Source organism: Chinchilla lanigera, unplaced genomic scaffold, assembly GCF_000276665.1.
Source record: "Chinchilla lanigera isolate Chin_1 unplaced genomic scaffold, ChiLan1.0 scaffold00051, whole genome shotgun sequence".
Taxonomy (NCBI): domain Eukaryota; kingdom Metazoa; phylum Chordata; class Mammalia; order Rodentia; family Chinchillidae; genus Chinchilla; species Chinchilla lanigera.
In genome coordinates, this window is record NW_004955452.1 from 10,111,824 (window position 1) to 10,128,125 (window position 16,302).

The 16,302-nt window shown below is 52.9% G+C and overlaps 1 long non-coding RNA gene across 1 annotated transcript; it reads left to right on the plus strand.

Moving 5' to 3' along the window:
• The first annotated feature begins 105 nt into the window (after positions 1-105).
• Positions 106-16,302, plus strand: LOC106149733. Its single transcript, XR_001236088.1, has 3 exons — positions 106-189; positions 13,668-13,763; positions 16,074-16,302. It is a non-coding gene; the product is annotated as an uncharacterized LOC106149733 (long non-coding RNA).

The window sequence follows — 16,302 nt, forward strand, 5'->3', positions numbered from 1 at the left end:
CTGCCAGAAAGGCTAATGGAACCCAGCTGGGCCCGCCCGCCAGGCCAGAGGAGGAGGAACGCGGGAGGGGCTCCGGCCGCAGCGATGGTGGCGGCGTCAGGGGCTGAAGGCTGCAAGACCGACGGACTCACAACCCCGCTCCTGGCCTGGCTGTGCGCCGGGGCCGGCCCCGCCCACTTCCCTTGCCAGGTGAGCCAGCCAGCAAGCAGGCGGGATCCTGCCTGCCCTGAGCTGCCCAGGAGAGGGGCTGCTGCGGGCCGGGTAGGCGGCTTTTTAAGAGCCAGGACTGGAGTTGGAAGGGCCTCCTCGTTGCCCTCCTCCTCCTTCTTTGGCTGGTCCCCAGAAAGCTGGGGTGGGAGTGGAGACCCTCCTCCCAAGATCGTCGAACCCGTGACGTGGCCGCTGCCCAAGCCTCAGTGGTCAGCTTTTTCCAGTTCTTCGGCCTAACATTCCTAGTCTGTCCTTCTGTCTGTCTGCTATGCCCCCGCCCCCAAATTAACCCCTTCTGCTCTGGCCTCATTCCCAGAGAACTGGAACCAGACAGTTCCTTGTTCCTTCTTACTCCATGAGATCAGAACTCAGATCCACGCCCCCTGTTCAGGCTTTGTGACTCCGAAGGTACCACTTTACTAGAACTCCTCTTCCATATCTGTGAGATGGGCTAATGGTAGTGTCTGCCTCATACTGTTAAAGAAAATAAGCTAAATGTCTGTGAAAGTGCTTAGGCATAGCCTGGCACAAAGGAGAACTGTTTGCTGTTATTTTCATTATGGTTGTGATCCCTGGCAAGGGATGGGGTGGGGTGGGGGATGAGGCTGGGAGTCAACCGTGCCTTATATCCAAGGAAGCAAAAGGAACTGGGGCTGGATGAGAGGTTAGGCTTTGGAAGAGCCAGGAGAAGGTAATACTTCCAGTTCCGTTAGGGAGAGGGGAGGTTGGCCAAGGCCAGCCCCCTCAAGTGTCCTCCCCACCACCCTCCCTGGCAGCAAATTCCTTGGCCCCAAAGTAGAGAAACCACAGAGAAGTGGGCCATGAGTGGTGAGAAGGGATGGGGGGCAATTGAAGTCCCTTGATTTGGGTGTGGGGGGCATCCTATTAAACACAGTGTGGCTATAGCCTTGTGGCCCTTCTAACCCAGGCAGAGGGAAACCAGGCCTGGGATTTCCCGCCTGCAAACCTAGAGGCGCTGAGTCAGTGGAAACCCCAAGTAGCCGCAGAGGCGCCCCACTGTGGTCCCTTCGAGGAGCCAGCCCAGATGTGATGTGGCAGTGGCAGCGGTGGGGCCTGGGAAGCGCTGAGCTCAGCAGCAGGCAGGAAGTGCAGGGGGTGGGGCTTTCTGAGGCTCTGGAGTGAGGGGTGGGCAGGCACAGGCCCAGCCTGCCCATACAGTACCAGCCGGTGCTGAGCACTTGGGAAAACAGGGAACACCAAGCGTTAGGCTCCGCTCTAAGAATTCTACCTCTGCTCACTCCTTGCATCTTTACAGCAACCCGAAGAGGCAGAATTCTATGTTTATCCCTGCCTTGTGGATGGGAAATCCGGAGCATAGGTGCAGTATGGCCTCCCCAGCATCACACAGCTAGTCAGTGGTGGAACAGATCCATGTCTCACCCACAGTGCCATCCTGGCCCCTACTACCCTTCCCCCACACCTGCCCCATGAAGGAATGGCTGGGCCAGAATAGCCACAGCCAGGGACCCAGGAAGCTGGGAAGGGGGAGTCCAGGGTGCTTACAGCAGCATCAGCCAAGCCTAGGACATGCCCTCTGCCTGAATCTACCATCGTAGACAGAAGTGTGCCCGTGTCCTTTCCTCCCTCTGACACATATGTGCACACAGGCAGATACGTTCTCTCACAGCATTTGGCTGTGCATATACCACGTGCATCAGAGTATGACATTGCATTACTTAAATGTGCTCATACAGGCACTTGCATGTAGACATACATATGTGTGCACAAAAACAGACCTAGAGACACAGACATGTATACACCGGCATAATTAGTCAGAGATGCAGGCAGACCTCTGGCACACACATGCATGTACACAGACACAGGTGGCCACATGGACCCAGTCAGTAGCCACAGAAACACTCTCATGTGCACACACGGACTCACATACACATCAACATACATGCATCTATACCGACACATTTACATGCAGTCAGCTCCAGAAAGCCCTGCACGCCAGCAAGCAGGGTATCCCGTGGGGCTGGGCTCAGTGCCCTCACCCCAGATGGCATCACCACGAGGTAATCAACACTGCTAATCGCCACCAGCTGCCCTGGAGTCCTCCTGCCGCTGCTGGGTGGGGCCACCAATGCCTCCTGGGCCTGGGGTAATATGCCCAGATGTTGACAATGCTCGAGAGTCCTCCCATTACCCCAGCTTGCCACTGGGAATCCCCATATGGTAGGGGCAGCTTTTAGGGCATAAAGAGGATAAAAGGCCAGGATAGGGCTTGACGCCCTGCATCCAAGCAGAGGTTGTTTGCATGTTTAAGTTTGCACAGTGGTCCTGGACTGCTGCATGCACACATGCACACTTAGGCCCTGGCATAGGTGCACACGGGTGCGTGTGCACACACACAGACTCTTCATACATGGATCTGTGAATTACTCTTCACAGATCTGCTCCTCTCAGTCTTTCTTCCTTCTACCCACTGCCACCATAATCCACTCATGTAAGTCTGAAAACCTAAGCCTGGCTCCTTTGTTTTCTCCACCAGCCCCACCCAATCCTGTTACCTCTACCCCTAAAACACATGCCACGTCTTTCCACCTCTCCCAATCTCCTCTGCTACCACTCTTTTCCAAGCCACCAGCATCCTTTGCTGGGACCATTGCAAGAGCTCCTGACTGCTCTGCCCGCTGCTCAGAGCCCACTGCCCCTACTCCAGCCTAGCAGCCAGGGAGAACCTTCCTAACCTCTCTCAGTTGGCTTCCAGTTCTCATTCTGCATAGAATAAAACCCAGATCTTTCCCTCACATTATCAAGTCCTTCATGATCTGGCCTCTGCCTTCCTGTCTACCACCTCATTCCCCAAACTGTCCCCCCACCTCCTTTCTCAGCCCTGAATGCACTTCGCTGGCCTCCCCTAGGGTCTTTGTACCTCCATTTCCCTCAACCTGCAAATTTTCCTCTTGCCTTTCCCAGGCTGGCTCTTTGCTGTCTAGGGCTCCCCCTCCTATGCCAGATGCTCACGGTGGCCTACCCTGATCTCCAGATGCGGAGGAGCTTCAGTCGCTCCCTATCACATGGCTCCCTGGTGTGTGTTTATGCTTTGCCTTTCTGAGTGACCCTGTCCACCGTTACTACTGCCCTGCTGCTGACCTGGCACCCCCAGTTACCAATAGTGAATGGTGAATGAACACACATGAGCCCTGCCCAGGTTCCCAGACACAGTCTACAGCCGCAGGAAGCATGACCCAGGCATACACATGAAGGTGCGTGCGTGCAGACATGCCTACATAGACACGCAGACACAGCTTCTGCGTCCCGAAGGAGACTGAGACTGGAGGACCTGGGCCTCTCTCTGCCTCCTTCCATGTCTCTTTCCTGTCCCTTTAGAGTAGAGGAAAACTCTGATTCCCCAGCTCTCTTCCTACCTCCTCCTCCATGACTGTCCCACTACCTGGCTCCTTCTCACCTTTGTCTCTGTGGCTTACTCTCCCGTTTTCCTCTGTTTTGGGATCTCTGTCTCTAAATCTGTATCTCCATCTTTGTGGCTCTGGTCTTTATCTCGGTCTTTTCCTCATACTTCCTTCCAGGAAGGGTACTTTTTGTATCTTTATGTCCCTGCCTCCTATCCTGACCTCTGACTTCCATGCCACTGTCTCTGCTGCTGTATCCATCTCTCTTCACCCGGCCTCCTCTCTGTGCTATCTCTCTCTGGCCATGTCTCTGTTTCTAAGTCTGGGTCTCCATCTATCTGTCTCTATTTATCTCTCTCTCTCTCTCTGTTTTTTATCCCCCTTCCCACGCTAAATCAGCACTGCCACCACATCTCCATGGCTGTCCACGTTGTTGTATCGGAGAGACCCATCTTTCACCTCTAGCTGGCAGCTTTATGGTCCTAGCGGGAGGGCCAGCACTCCACTCTGCTAATCGCCACCCACCATGCAGGGCTGTGGCAGGCTCCTCACTTACACCCTGGACCCTGACATCACTCATCCCCACGCAGGCTCAGGAAAGGCATATTCAGGTCACTCCGGGCACATTCCTGGGCTTCACCAGCCTGGAGCTTCTGGAGCGGGGAGCCCAGGCCCTGATGGCCACAACTGTAGACATGAAAGTGGCCAGGACAGGTGGACATTTGGGGAGGGAGAGACCCCAGGTACCCTTTGCCCCAGCCAAGTTCCTCCTTGGCCTCTGCACACCTGTTCTAAAGGACCTATGGTGAGGTGACAGGAACAACAATCTTAACTTCTACTCTTTATGTGAACCCAGCCCTCAGTCCCCATTGTGCCATAAGGGAAACTCTGGAACCCCCAGCTTGATTCATTTTGTCTGGCATTAAAGTGCCTGAAAGCATATTGCCTGATGACTCCCCCACCATGGTTCTCAACCAGGGGACATTATTGATTGTCACAATAGGGGAGGAGAATGCCACTGGCATCTAGAGGGCAGAGGTCAGGGATGCTACTAAACTTCCTATAGTGGCAGGACAGTCCTCCCAGTAAAGAACTGTCTGGCTCCAAATGTCAGTAGTGTGGAAAAGAAGTCCCGCCGGGTGTCAGGGGAGCTTCTGCCCCACGGAATCACCACATTCCTTGACATCCTTTAAACTCTTAATCATACTCTGGCCAGGAGTGGGAGTCATTAGAAGACTCGGGACACCAGATTTTGACTCCGGCTCTATCTTTGGTAACAGCAGCAGCATTTTTAAAGTGCTGGCCAGTGCCATCCACAGAGAAGTTCAGTTTAGTCTCAGGACAACCACAGAGGCCCAGGCATTGTTACGATTCCTAGGCAAGGGGTGAGGAAACAGGATTGGACCCAGATGGAGCCCGGATTTGAACCGGTCCTCTGAGGACAGGCCCACAAGACACAGCATGGTCTGGGAGAGACCCCAGAAAGCAGGCTCCTGAGCAGCCTCTGGGCTTCCTTTTCTCATCTATCCAATGGGACCCACTGTCCCATTTAACCTGGCAACACTTCTAGCAGGCAAGGCACTGTTATTGCCCCCAGTTCACTACAACAGCAAGGATCAAGACTTAAGTTTCAGGGTCACAGGCTAGAAACAGAGCTCTGAGCTGCTATGTGATCTTGAACCCATCCCCAGGGCCCAAGATCTCAAAAGAGTCAGGTCACCCACATCCCCTGAGGGCTGGGAAGCAGGAAATGGGAGATCTCCAACTGGGTCAGGCCCACGCCTGGAGCTTCTGAATCCCTAGAGTTCACTTTTCTATCAAATTTCCAGATGATGCTGACCCAGGGCACCCATTCGAGAACCCTGCAACAAGCACAATGTTAGATCACCTGTACCTGGGTTCAAATCCTGCCACCAGCACTTGCCAACTCTGTAACATGGGGATATCACTTAACTCTTCCTCTGAAAACAGAGAGAACAGCCATGTCTATTACTCAGGGTTGCTGGATGGATTAAAGGAGATGGGACAAAGGGGAAACCCTCACATGGTTCTGACACCTAGTGAATGCTCCTACTAACCCTTATCAGAACCTCCAACCCGGGTAACTGTCCCTGACCCAGACAGAAGAGATTCTCAGAGGGCAGAAACTGATTCCTTCCTCTTTGCCTGATGCTTGGCCACCTCTCCAGGCCTGTGTCAAACACAGCAGAGAGAACATCTCCAACTAGCACAGGAGGGGCCTTGAGATGCAGTCAACATCTGTTGGGCATTCCCAGGGGCCTCTTCCCCTTAGCATGCAGCCTCTCGGAGTGCAGCTGAGGCAGGCATGGGGGACACCCAGGCTGACTTGACTCCCAGCTTGCATGAGGCAGGAGGATCGCCATGAGTTCCCAGCCAGCCTGGGCTACATAGTGAGTTCAAGGCCAGCCTGAACTACACAGCAAGACCTGTCCCAAAAAGCGACAGAGCAATCAAATAAGAGTTCAGAACAGTGGCTATTAGGTTTGAATCCCACCTTTTGCAAGCTGTGTACTTTTAACAAACTGTCTGTTGTGGAGAGAGGCTCAGTTTCCTTGTTGGTGAAATGGAATTGTCCTTGCCTTGCAAGGGTGCAGTGGAGGTTAGGGAGAGGATACATGCAAAATGCTGAGTGTGGTTCCCAGACTCCATAAATGCCAGCGCTTCCAGACACACAATGAGTGTGTGTAACCCTCACCACCGCAATACACACAATCTGTTGGCTGGCTTCCTTCTCCTCCTCTCCCTCCCCACGCATGTAGTTCTGAGACTGCCTTCACCTTCCTTCCCATTTGGGGTAGCTAAAGACACAGAAGGCCTTGCTTTTGCTACTTTGTCTCCCAGAGCCTGCGACTGTCTCATGAATATGGAAGAGGGGGCCCAGCTCCTTCTAAGGACAGATCCCTTCCCTGAGATGCAAAGCAAGGAGTGTCCAGATCAGGCGCGGGGGAGTGGGAGCAGCCAAGGACTTCCAGATACTTTCTTTGCATGCAAGAGCCTCAGACGGTTGGACTCGTAAATTCTTCAAATCCTGGAATCTGTGGAGAGAAGCTTTGGCAGCTGCTCAGCCCCACCTCCTCCCAGTAGTGCCCGAGGCTGGGCTGGAGAGGCCTGACAACCTGGCTAGCCAGGCAGGATGCAGCAGTGGGGTGGGGGAAGAGAACATCCAGGGTGCCAACCCAACTTCTTCACCAAGGCAGAACATAGAGCCAAAGGTCAGAGGGAGGGAGACAGAGTCTGATCCTGGCTCTGCTACTTCCTGGCTTTGTTCTCTGATGCCAATTCTTCCACCTCTCTGAGCCATTATTTCCATATCTGTATAATGGGTGATAATAACAAGGATTAACTAAATAAAATTGTTTTGAAGATTCTATGAGATAATGCTTTACTAACCAAGCCCATAGTAAATGCCCAAAGATGTTGATTATTCTTAACACTAGTTTTTGAGAGGGTTAGTAATGTACCAAGGACTCTTGCCTAAAGGGTACATCCATCCTCATCACTAATATTTTCCCTTGCTTCCTCCCGTTTCACTATTTACATTTCTGATTTCATGTAGCTCGAAGAGGTCAATGACATTTCTGACACATAATCGTTTTTTTCTACACGGTGACCTAAATAAATAGTATGTAAAGACGTAAAACCAACTGGCATATCCATCAGCTTCGATCACCCAGAAAAGCACTAACACTGGTGTTTTTGGATGAAAGAGGCCAGTGGCTGGAAGGTAGGAAGAAAGAGCCTAGGACTGGGGACTTGGGTTCAAAGCCAGGGTCTGCCTCTGTGCATTTGGCTTTAGGTGGCTCCCTGCCCTTCAGCAGTAGGAAAAGGCTGAACTTGGGGACTCTTGAGCCTCTTCAGTTCCCTAAGTCTGAGAGTCTTAAACCTGTAATGGCCCAAATATGTCCCCTCCTCGTGCTGGAGAATGGTGTGAGGTGCCAGACCCGTGTGAAGCCGAGGATGCCACCCCTCCTCCCTCTCCTCAGGCCTCACAGTTCACCAGGTATCCCAGATCCGTCTGAGTGTCCCATCCCACCTTAGCTGGGCCCCTCCAGGAAAGGGAAGTCACCACACCAGCCCTCTATACTGGAGCCCTCTGTACTGGAGCCTTCAATCCTCCTCTCTGCTGGAGAGGAGAGAAAAATACCTGCCAGAGATGGTAACTAATTTGCTGAGCTGGAACTGAACAAGGTGTAACTCCCAATATGCTACCATTGTTTCTTGAAAATAGTTATTGTAATCATCCATTGCCAAGTATGTATAATTACTTCCCCTTTATGGATGAATGAGCCATACCTGGGTGTCAGCCTCAACCCAAGCACTTTACAGGAGGGAACAGGTCGAAAAGAAGTTAAGCAAGGGGCCCCCTAAGAGACAGCTGGGTCTTGAATCCAGGTCTACGAAACACTGTCCTGTGCTGGGTCCCCTTCCCATTTGGAACTCGGTTTTCTCATCTGTGGAATGGGGGTGTTTGCTATAGAACCTCTAAAATCCCAGTCAGGACTTTTTGTCCGAACCCAGGTCCCCACCCCAGAAGCCTGAGCTCGGGCCGTAGAGATGGGCAGGTGCAGACATGACCGTCCTGCCGGGAGGGAGCGCCACCTCCAGACACAAAAACAACCAAATAAATCAGGTCAAGGAACTCCTAATCCTTCCCGGCTGTGGGTGCTACCGCTCAACCGGCCTGGGAGGCAAGCACCACTGGGCCAAGAGCTCAGAGTCTGGCCAAGAGGCGCTGAGTGATGCCTGGCCATCAGGGCGGCCTCAGAGCCCGTGGGGGAGCCGGGAAGGCGCATCCTGACCCACTGCTGGACGGGTGCGTTCCGAGCCTCTGCCTATTTTTAGAGCCGGTTCTGGGCTCCAGCGCAGAGCCACAGGGAAGGGGGGCCCGTGGGGGCGCAGACGCCTGAGCAGCTCCTCCCTCTTGGGGCTCAAGCCCTAGGCCCCCAGCTGTACACCTAGAAATAGAAAAGGACGGAAGCACTAGGGACGGGGTTGTCATCCTCCTGCCCGAAAGGCCTGGCAGTTTCAGAGAGCTGGGCACGGCCCCCCGAGAAACTACCTCCGTTAAGTAGGGCCAGCAGCCTCTGGACGGTCTGTGTCTGCTTAGGAGACGCCAGCCCGGGCGAGCCGGGCGGCGGCGAAAGAACTGGCTAGGGAGGGAGAGCCCGGGAGCTGCCAGGTTCTCTGGATCCCCACCCAAACCGGCCGCCGGCCACGCCCCCAGCCTTACCCTGACCACGCCCTCTACTGACCACGCCCCGGGCCTCTCGGGCCGCACCCACTGTCTGGGTGCCTACAAGGATTCCACATAGGCTCCGCCTCCTACGTGGCCCCGCCCTGCCCTGGCTAGCTCTACTTCCTGTCCCGAGGTCCAGAGTGGTGTAGATGCAAGGGAATGGATCTGAGGGGAGAGGAACAAGCTTCCCCTGCGTGGGGTCAGGGAGAAGAGTGTCGGGGCTAAAGGGTGAGAAGACGACAGTGGCGCGGTCCCTGGAAGCCTCTAAGCTGCAGGACGTATCTGCAGGAGCCAGGCAGTCTTGGAGGCCCCAGAAAAAGCCGTGTATATTTGGGCACGGGGAGGCACACGTGGCCCGTGGCAGAGGTCTCTAGGCCGATATCCCTACCCCAGAGCCCTGGGTGCCGAGGCCACGGTCGTGGGGCGTTGGGACAGCTGGACACATATGCTGTCGTGGCGAGTTCAGGACGCCGTGTTTGCTGAGGTCCAGTTGAGGCCCAGACTTCTAGGCGTGGGAGGCGGAGCCCGTTCTCCCGGCACCATCTAGTGGGAAGTTTAGGAATCGCGGGGTGCAGAGGTAGGGTGGGGCCAGCACCGGAATCCTTCCTCCCCCTAGGTGTCCCTCTGGCGCCTGCCCACCACCCTCGCGCCCAGTGTATTTCACCTCCGGGACGCGCCCAGGTAGAATGGGAGCCACCCTAAGGTCTGCCTTCCTCTGCTGCTTCCTGGCGATTATCTCTGGAACCTGCTGCTTTCGTTCCCAGCCACTGGTCCTCTAAGCACTTGCCAGCTGCTCTCTCTGCCTCCGATTTTGCTGTCTTCCTCATCCATTCTTCACAGCTTGGTGTTTCTAATACAAATCTGGTTGTGTCACTCTCTTGACTAAAATACTTCTGTGGCTTTTCTTTTTCCAGATAACCTCCAAGCCGTGGCTCAGTACTTAGGAGTCCCTTCACGACCCAGCCCCACCTCCTGCAGCCTTGGCCTCACTCCCAAGGGCTCTTTCTGCGTTCCATACAGGCAGGGCAGTCCTCGATATTCATCTTTGCCTTTAGGGCTCGATCAGGCAGTAACTCTTCCCCTTAGGTGGTCTTTCCTGTCCCCCAGCTGTGAATTAGGTGCCTGTCTGTGGTCCCACAGGCCGCTGGTACACACTTGCCCTCACAGAGCAGCCGCAGCCTGGATCTTTAACTGCCCAGTCACTCTAGAGGCAGGGCAACTTATTGAGACAGGAATTGCTTTGCTCCCCTGTTTCCCTCTTCCGCTTCCAAGCTGGTAGCCAAGGCCTTTGATTTTCCCAGCCTCGGGGAAGTGCACTGGGCTGAACACAAAAGCTGCTTGAAGTCTGGCGTAGTGTTCTGACTTCTGAAAAAGTAACCTTCTGGAAGCAACTGTGCTAGGACTGGCTGCACAGGGGACAGAAGGGGCGGGTCCTCCGTTGATGGGTGACGGGGGCTGAGGGATGGGCGGCATGCACCTGGGGAGGCTGGAGCCCAGGCCCTGGGGTACTGGCTTCAGTTTCCCAAAGTAGCAGGGTAGCAGCAGAGTCACTGAATCTCCAGGCACCATGTGGACTAGAGCAACAGGGCATGTCTGTGTGACCACTGTGACTGAGGACAGCAGGCACCTCCTCCACGCTTAGGTGCACAGGAGGAGCCCATAGGTTTCTGCACAAGCAGGTCCTTCACGAGCCTAGGGAGCAGGAGGGAGGGGCCCAGTAATGCCTGAGATGGAATTTTGTGCCAACTCATTGGAAAGGGCTTACAGTGAGCCTGACTGGAGTTGGTTTACAGAGTACAGAAACGGTATTCTTGTTTGCGTGCCAAGATTCCTGCCTGCTCCACCTGTCAGTGTACATCTCCAATACAGAGCTGAAACCTGTGTGCCTCGTTCAGAACTGGATCCTCAGGGCCCAGTTGTCGCGCCTGGCACATAGTAAGTACTTGCTCAGAATGCATTTATGAATTCACTTTTCCACATGGTAGCTACAGAAATCCTTCTAACATTCAAATCTGCTTCAGTGGCTGCCCCATAGCCCCTGGAATAAAGTAAAACCCCCACCCCTTTCATGGCCCACAAGGGCCGCAGGGGTCACAACCCACCTCCCTCACAGCCTCATCTCTGCAGCCCATCCTTGCACGGTCCTTTCCAGCCAAAACGCACTCCTTGCAATTCTTCAGACTTCCCAGGCTGTTTCATGCCTCCATGCCTTTGCTTATGTGGCACCCTCTGCCTGGAGTCCCTTCCCCTTTCTGTATATGCTGAGCTTTCAATTAGTCTTCAAAGCCCAGGGTGTTTCCTTGTCTTGTCTGATACCCTCCCAGCAAGGCAGAGAAGAGCCTTCTGCCCCTGCAGCCTGCTGCTTATGCCCATGGCTGTCTGTCTTCTCCCAGCCCCTTTTCTTAGACCATGGGCTTCTCTGCTGTAGTGAGTCCCCAGTGCCCAGCACAGTGCCAGTTCCCCTTAAGTGCTCACTGTTCACTAAGCTGTAGCCTGCTTCTCCAAGGACTCATGGTGTAACCTCAAGCATCCTCTCCTTTCTGGGCCTCAGTTTTCCTACCTGCACACTGGGGGGAGTAGGACTCAATGATCTCTTAGAGCCCTCCCTTCCCTCAGTTCAGCTTGGAAGTAATGGCATGTAAAACCTAATTTACTTCTGTGCCCCACAGGCCCTGCTGAAGGCGGAACATGTTCAGGCTGAGACATGCAGCTGCAGCTGCATACATAGCACCATGCACAGCCACTTGGGAGCAAGCCTGTGCCTAAGCAGCTGCGTAGGACACTCACAGAAGTGTGTGGCCTTCTGGATGCAGATTCTCTGTCCTCCCAGCCCCCATCTTCAGTCAGCCATTGGCCTTGACAGTGAAAAATTCAGAAACAGTCAGGGCTGCCAGTCCAGCACCGAGTTAATATTCAAGGAATGAGCCTTCTGCAATATGCATGCCCTGAGGCTGGTTGTCCTATGGGGCTCCCCCCACTTCCAAGCCTGCAAGAGCAAGGCCTCCCCACCCCAGGCGTAGACAGACACAGTCTGCCTGCGGCAGGGTGCTGAGGCCCAAACGCTCGGCTCCCCATGCTTCCTGGATGCTCCTCTCCCAGTGTCTCCCCATTCACTCACTCACTCACTCACTCATTCATTCATTCAGCAGTATCTCTATTAAGTTCCTGTCGTGTGCGAGGCTACAGCATATGTATCACAGGGTATGACTCTCCTGTGCCCTCGGGGGCTCACAGTGGGGGGAGGGGGCTGATGATAAGTAGGAAATAGGTGATATCATTTCAGATAGAGAAAATAATCCTATGGAAGGATTAGGATGGTGTGATTTAAAAAAAAAAAAAAGAATGATTCAGAGAAGGCAAGAGGTAACTGAAGACTTTCTGGAGGGCTTTGCAACAATAATCAAAAGATGAGCCAGCAAAGTAGAAAACCAGGAAAGTCTTTCAAGTAGAACTTACAGCAAATGCAAAGACCCTGGGATGGGAGAAACCATGAGACATGTTCAAGGGGCAGACAGGAGGCCGTGAAGCTGGGGTACAGTCAGCGAGGGCAGTGAAAAGGAAGTCAGAGCAGCAGGCAGAGACCAGGTTACACCTGGCCTCTTGGGAGAAAAGGCACTCCTTCCTCCAGCCCCTTGACTTTGGAATCCATCTTAGAAACTGTGTGTTCCTCATGTTGACACTGTCAGGGTTTCATCCAACATCCAGCAGAGACAGTGACTGCCGAATGATCAAGTCAGTTTCCCCTCGCTCAAGGCTGGACTTCATGGCTCAGAAGGGACCATTTGGACCACGAAGGAGTCCTCCAGCAGCTCAGGGTGGGGGTCATCAGGGCCGGATGAAGACATGTAGATGCCCTACCCAACGAGAAGGGTCTGGGGTTTCCACACATATTTATAATGGAAATTATGCTATTTCATGAATCATAACACTTGCACACAGGCTGAAATGAAAATGACTTCTTTTTGGATTTTCAATCGCAAACTTCTAGATAAGATTTTCTTTCTGCTGACATGTGTGTGCATATGTGTTGCTGCTGCCCTGCTGGTTCCAAGGTGGGCAGTTCTTAGGTCAGCCACTACTAAACATAAAGGCTCACCCAGCTGTCCCCTCAGTGTCCCCTCAGTGATGTGATATAGGCCCGAGCGGCACAGTGACCATTTGGTCCACAGAGCTGACAAGAATAAAATGGAGCTGGACACAGCCCAGCCTGAAGATGGACCCGCCCTTCCACAACCTCCCTTTCATTGCCCACCTGAAATCTAAGCTTCTAAGCTCTTCTCCCAAGCCCCTTTCTAGGACCTAGAGATAGAGCTTCACCTCATCTCAGGGTCCTGCTGAGAGATGCCAGACACATGCCAGGCACTGAGGGAGAAGGACTCAGAAGAAGCTGGTCTTATACAGCCCATGGACTCTGGTCCTGGAGTCTGTTCTCACTGCTGCCTTCCAGTGGTGTATTGCACAGGTTCCATCCCTCCCACCCTCATTCTATGTGTGGACCTGACATCCTCAGCTGGAAGAGAAGTTGGCCTCCCCTCCCCAGACACAGGGCTCTGGAAACTCAGAAAAAGCAAACCAGTTGTTTTCAAGGGGAATAGGAAGCTGAGTGGCTCAGAGCTCTTGCCCCACATGCGAGCCAGTTTCCCCAAGCCAAGCCCAGGCTGAGCTCTGCTGCCACTGGGTTCCAGCACCCCATCGTGCCCCCAGGGCATGCAGCTAGTGAGAAGTGACAAATGAGCCCAAGGAAGTGGGAGGGGGAGCTGATGATCGATGGCATTAACATGGTGCCCAAATTAAATATTGACTTTTTTGGTTGACTCTAGGGACGCCTGGATTGATGGGCTGAGTTGTGCAGTGCCACCACAGGAGACGGGGACATACCAACCTGGAGCAGACCCAGTGGGAAGCTGAGGCCTGAGGTGGGGGAGGGTCTGTCCCTGCTCTTGCCCGCTTAGGAGCTGGGGCAGGGTGGGGGTTGCAGGGAGCCTGGGGTGATGTGCCTGCATCTTCATCTTGCACCAGGCAGCTTCCTCAGGGAGTCCAGCATTCCCTCCTCCTGTAAGTCCTACAGTCAGAATTTGTGGAGTGCCCCCCAACACTCCCCTTGGCCCCGCTCCAGGAACTGTGGCTGCCCTTAGCCCCATATGTAAGCAAATTGATCCCCATGATGGTATCCACTTCTGGGTCTCAGAACCCTGCCTTTCAGGGTGGTGGGCTGGTTATTTTTGGTTTGTCATTATGTAGGATTTTGGGGAGGGATAAGGACATTCTCCGCAGCTAATTTCCCTTCAGAGCCTACGGCAGGTCCTGAGTTTTTCCTCCCCCTTTTCAGAGCTCCACCTTAAGAACTGTCTACACTACTTTCATGTCTTCACCTTCCACTCACTTGACATCCCACTCCAGCCTGGCTTCCTGCCATGTCAACAGCCCTAGCCAGCACCCCCTGAGTTCCAGCTCTGTGTCTTCAACCACTTACTTTCTACTCAAAATCTTTCCTTGACTATTTTAAAGTTAACATTTCCAAGACCAAATTTACAGCTGTCTTCCCCAAAGATGGTCTTTTTCAGTGCCTCCAAGCGAATGGCATGGTCACCCATCCAGATGGGTGAGACAGAAGCCCAAGAGTCACCGATGGCTCCTCTCCTCTGCCAAGCCCACAGCATGGCTGACAGCTCTACTCATTACGCACACACACAGACCCCCTTCCTCCACCACAGCACTCCTCTGACGTCTTTCATGTGCTCTTTACTAGTCTCTCCGAATCTAGCCTCACTCGAGACCTCCCAATCCATTTCATATCCACCTAGGCATCCTCTTAATATATAAATCTCACTAGCTAATCCTCTACTTGCTGTCCTCCTTTGGTTTCCCACTAGCCTTAAACAACAAAAGTCCTCAGTGGAGTCTCCCTTGCTCTGGACCTTTAGCATGTCTTGAGAATCTGAGAGGGGGTGATTTTTCTGGAGTAGGCACCCTTGAGGGGTACAGATTGGGGGACTAGAAAGTCCCAACTGTGGCCCCCATGAAACTGCCAAGGTGGGCGTGAAGAAGTAGAGAGGAAAACAAGTCCAGAAAGCAGAAGTCAGCAGCATCCTGCCACAGGTCCCTCCTCAGACCACCTAATTTCCTTTTAATTGGTACCTAATGGAGGTGAATGAAACCCAATTGAATTTTAATGTGTGCTCAAGTGCCAGCCCCATTCTGCTTCCCTTCTCCCAGGGTCTGGGGCTTGCAGGTGGGAGGGGAGATGACAGGCTATGGGGGATAGGGGCAGGAGAGGGAATACAACATTTCCCCAGCCCTGCTGAGACAAGCCTGATACCAGTCCACAGGTATCCTCAGGACTTTCTGCTACTTCCCCACACTTTCTCTGTGCCCACTTGTACCCCCAGAATATCTAGATTTCAAGAGATTTGGGACCTTGTGGCTGTTTCCCTGAAATGTTAACTTCAATGGATTAAGAAATGGCTAGCAGATTAGTACAGCATGATCCTGGGTATGTCTGGGTGTGTCTTAGCGGTGTGGTCTGGGGTGCTATATATATAATCCTTTGCCTGTTCCTCTCTGGCACCGTCTGTCTGTTCTGCTTCCTGGATGCCATGAACTAAAAATCTTTGCTCCAGCATAGCCTTCAACCATAAGGTTTGTACCTTAGAGCCAGCCTTGTACCATGGACTGAATCTCCTTAAATGATGAGCTAAGTTAAGCCTTTCATTCTTTAAGTTGTGGGTCTTAGTAAGGGGGAAAACTGAGTGATACAGACCTCTTGAGCTGGCACCATAGTAAATCACTTCCTAGGACCTGTGTGCAGTAAGGTAGGTCATGCTGAGATGCCTTCTTTTATCAAAGGACGCTGAAAAGACTTGTCCAAGGGAACCACATTTGCCCTGCCTATAGCTGAGCTGTCCAGTGTGGCAGCCACCAGCCACAAGTGACTACTGAGCATGTGCAATGTGGCGAGACAGAATTGAGACGTGTTGTGTGCACAAAACACACAAGAGAGCTCAAGAACTTAGCATGAAAAAGGAATGTAAACTATTTGGTAATGTTTTATATTGATTATATGTCAAAATGAAAATTTTAATATATTGGGTTAAATCTATTATTAAAATTAATTTCAACTTTTAAAACTTTTAAAAAATTTACTAAAATTTTAAAAGTTATGTAAGTTTACATAATATTTTTTGGACATTCCCTTGGAGTAAGATAAAATTGGTCTGCTCCTCCAGGACCGCACAGTCTAGAGGACAAGGACAGGCTGTTGCTGACCTTGGGTGCGCCTTGCCGTCTTCCCTCCTTATTTCCTGGAAGAGAAGTCCCTTTCAGCACCCTGGACAGCGTCCCAGTTCCCGAGATACCACTGAGGCCCAGGAAGGAATAACTTGCAGGAGTCAGCAGCTACAAAATATTTCCCAGTTTTTTTTTTTTCCCCCCCGGTACCAGGAATCGAACTCAAGA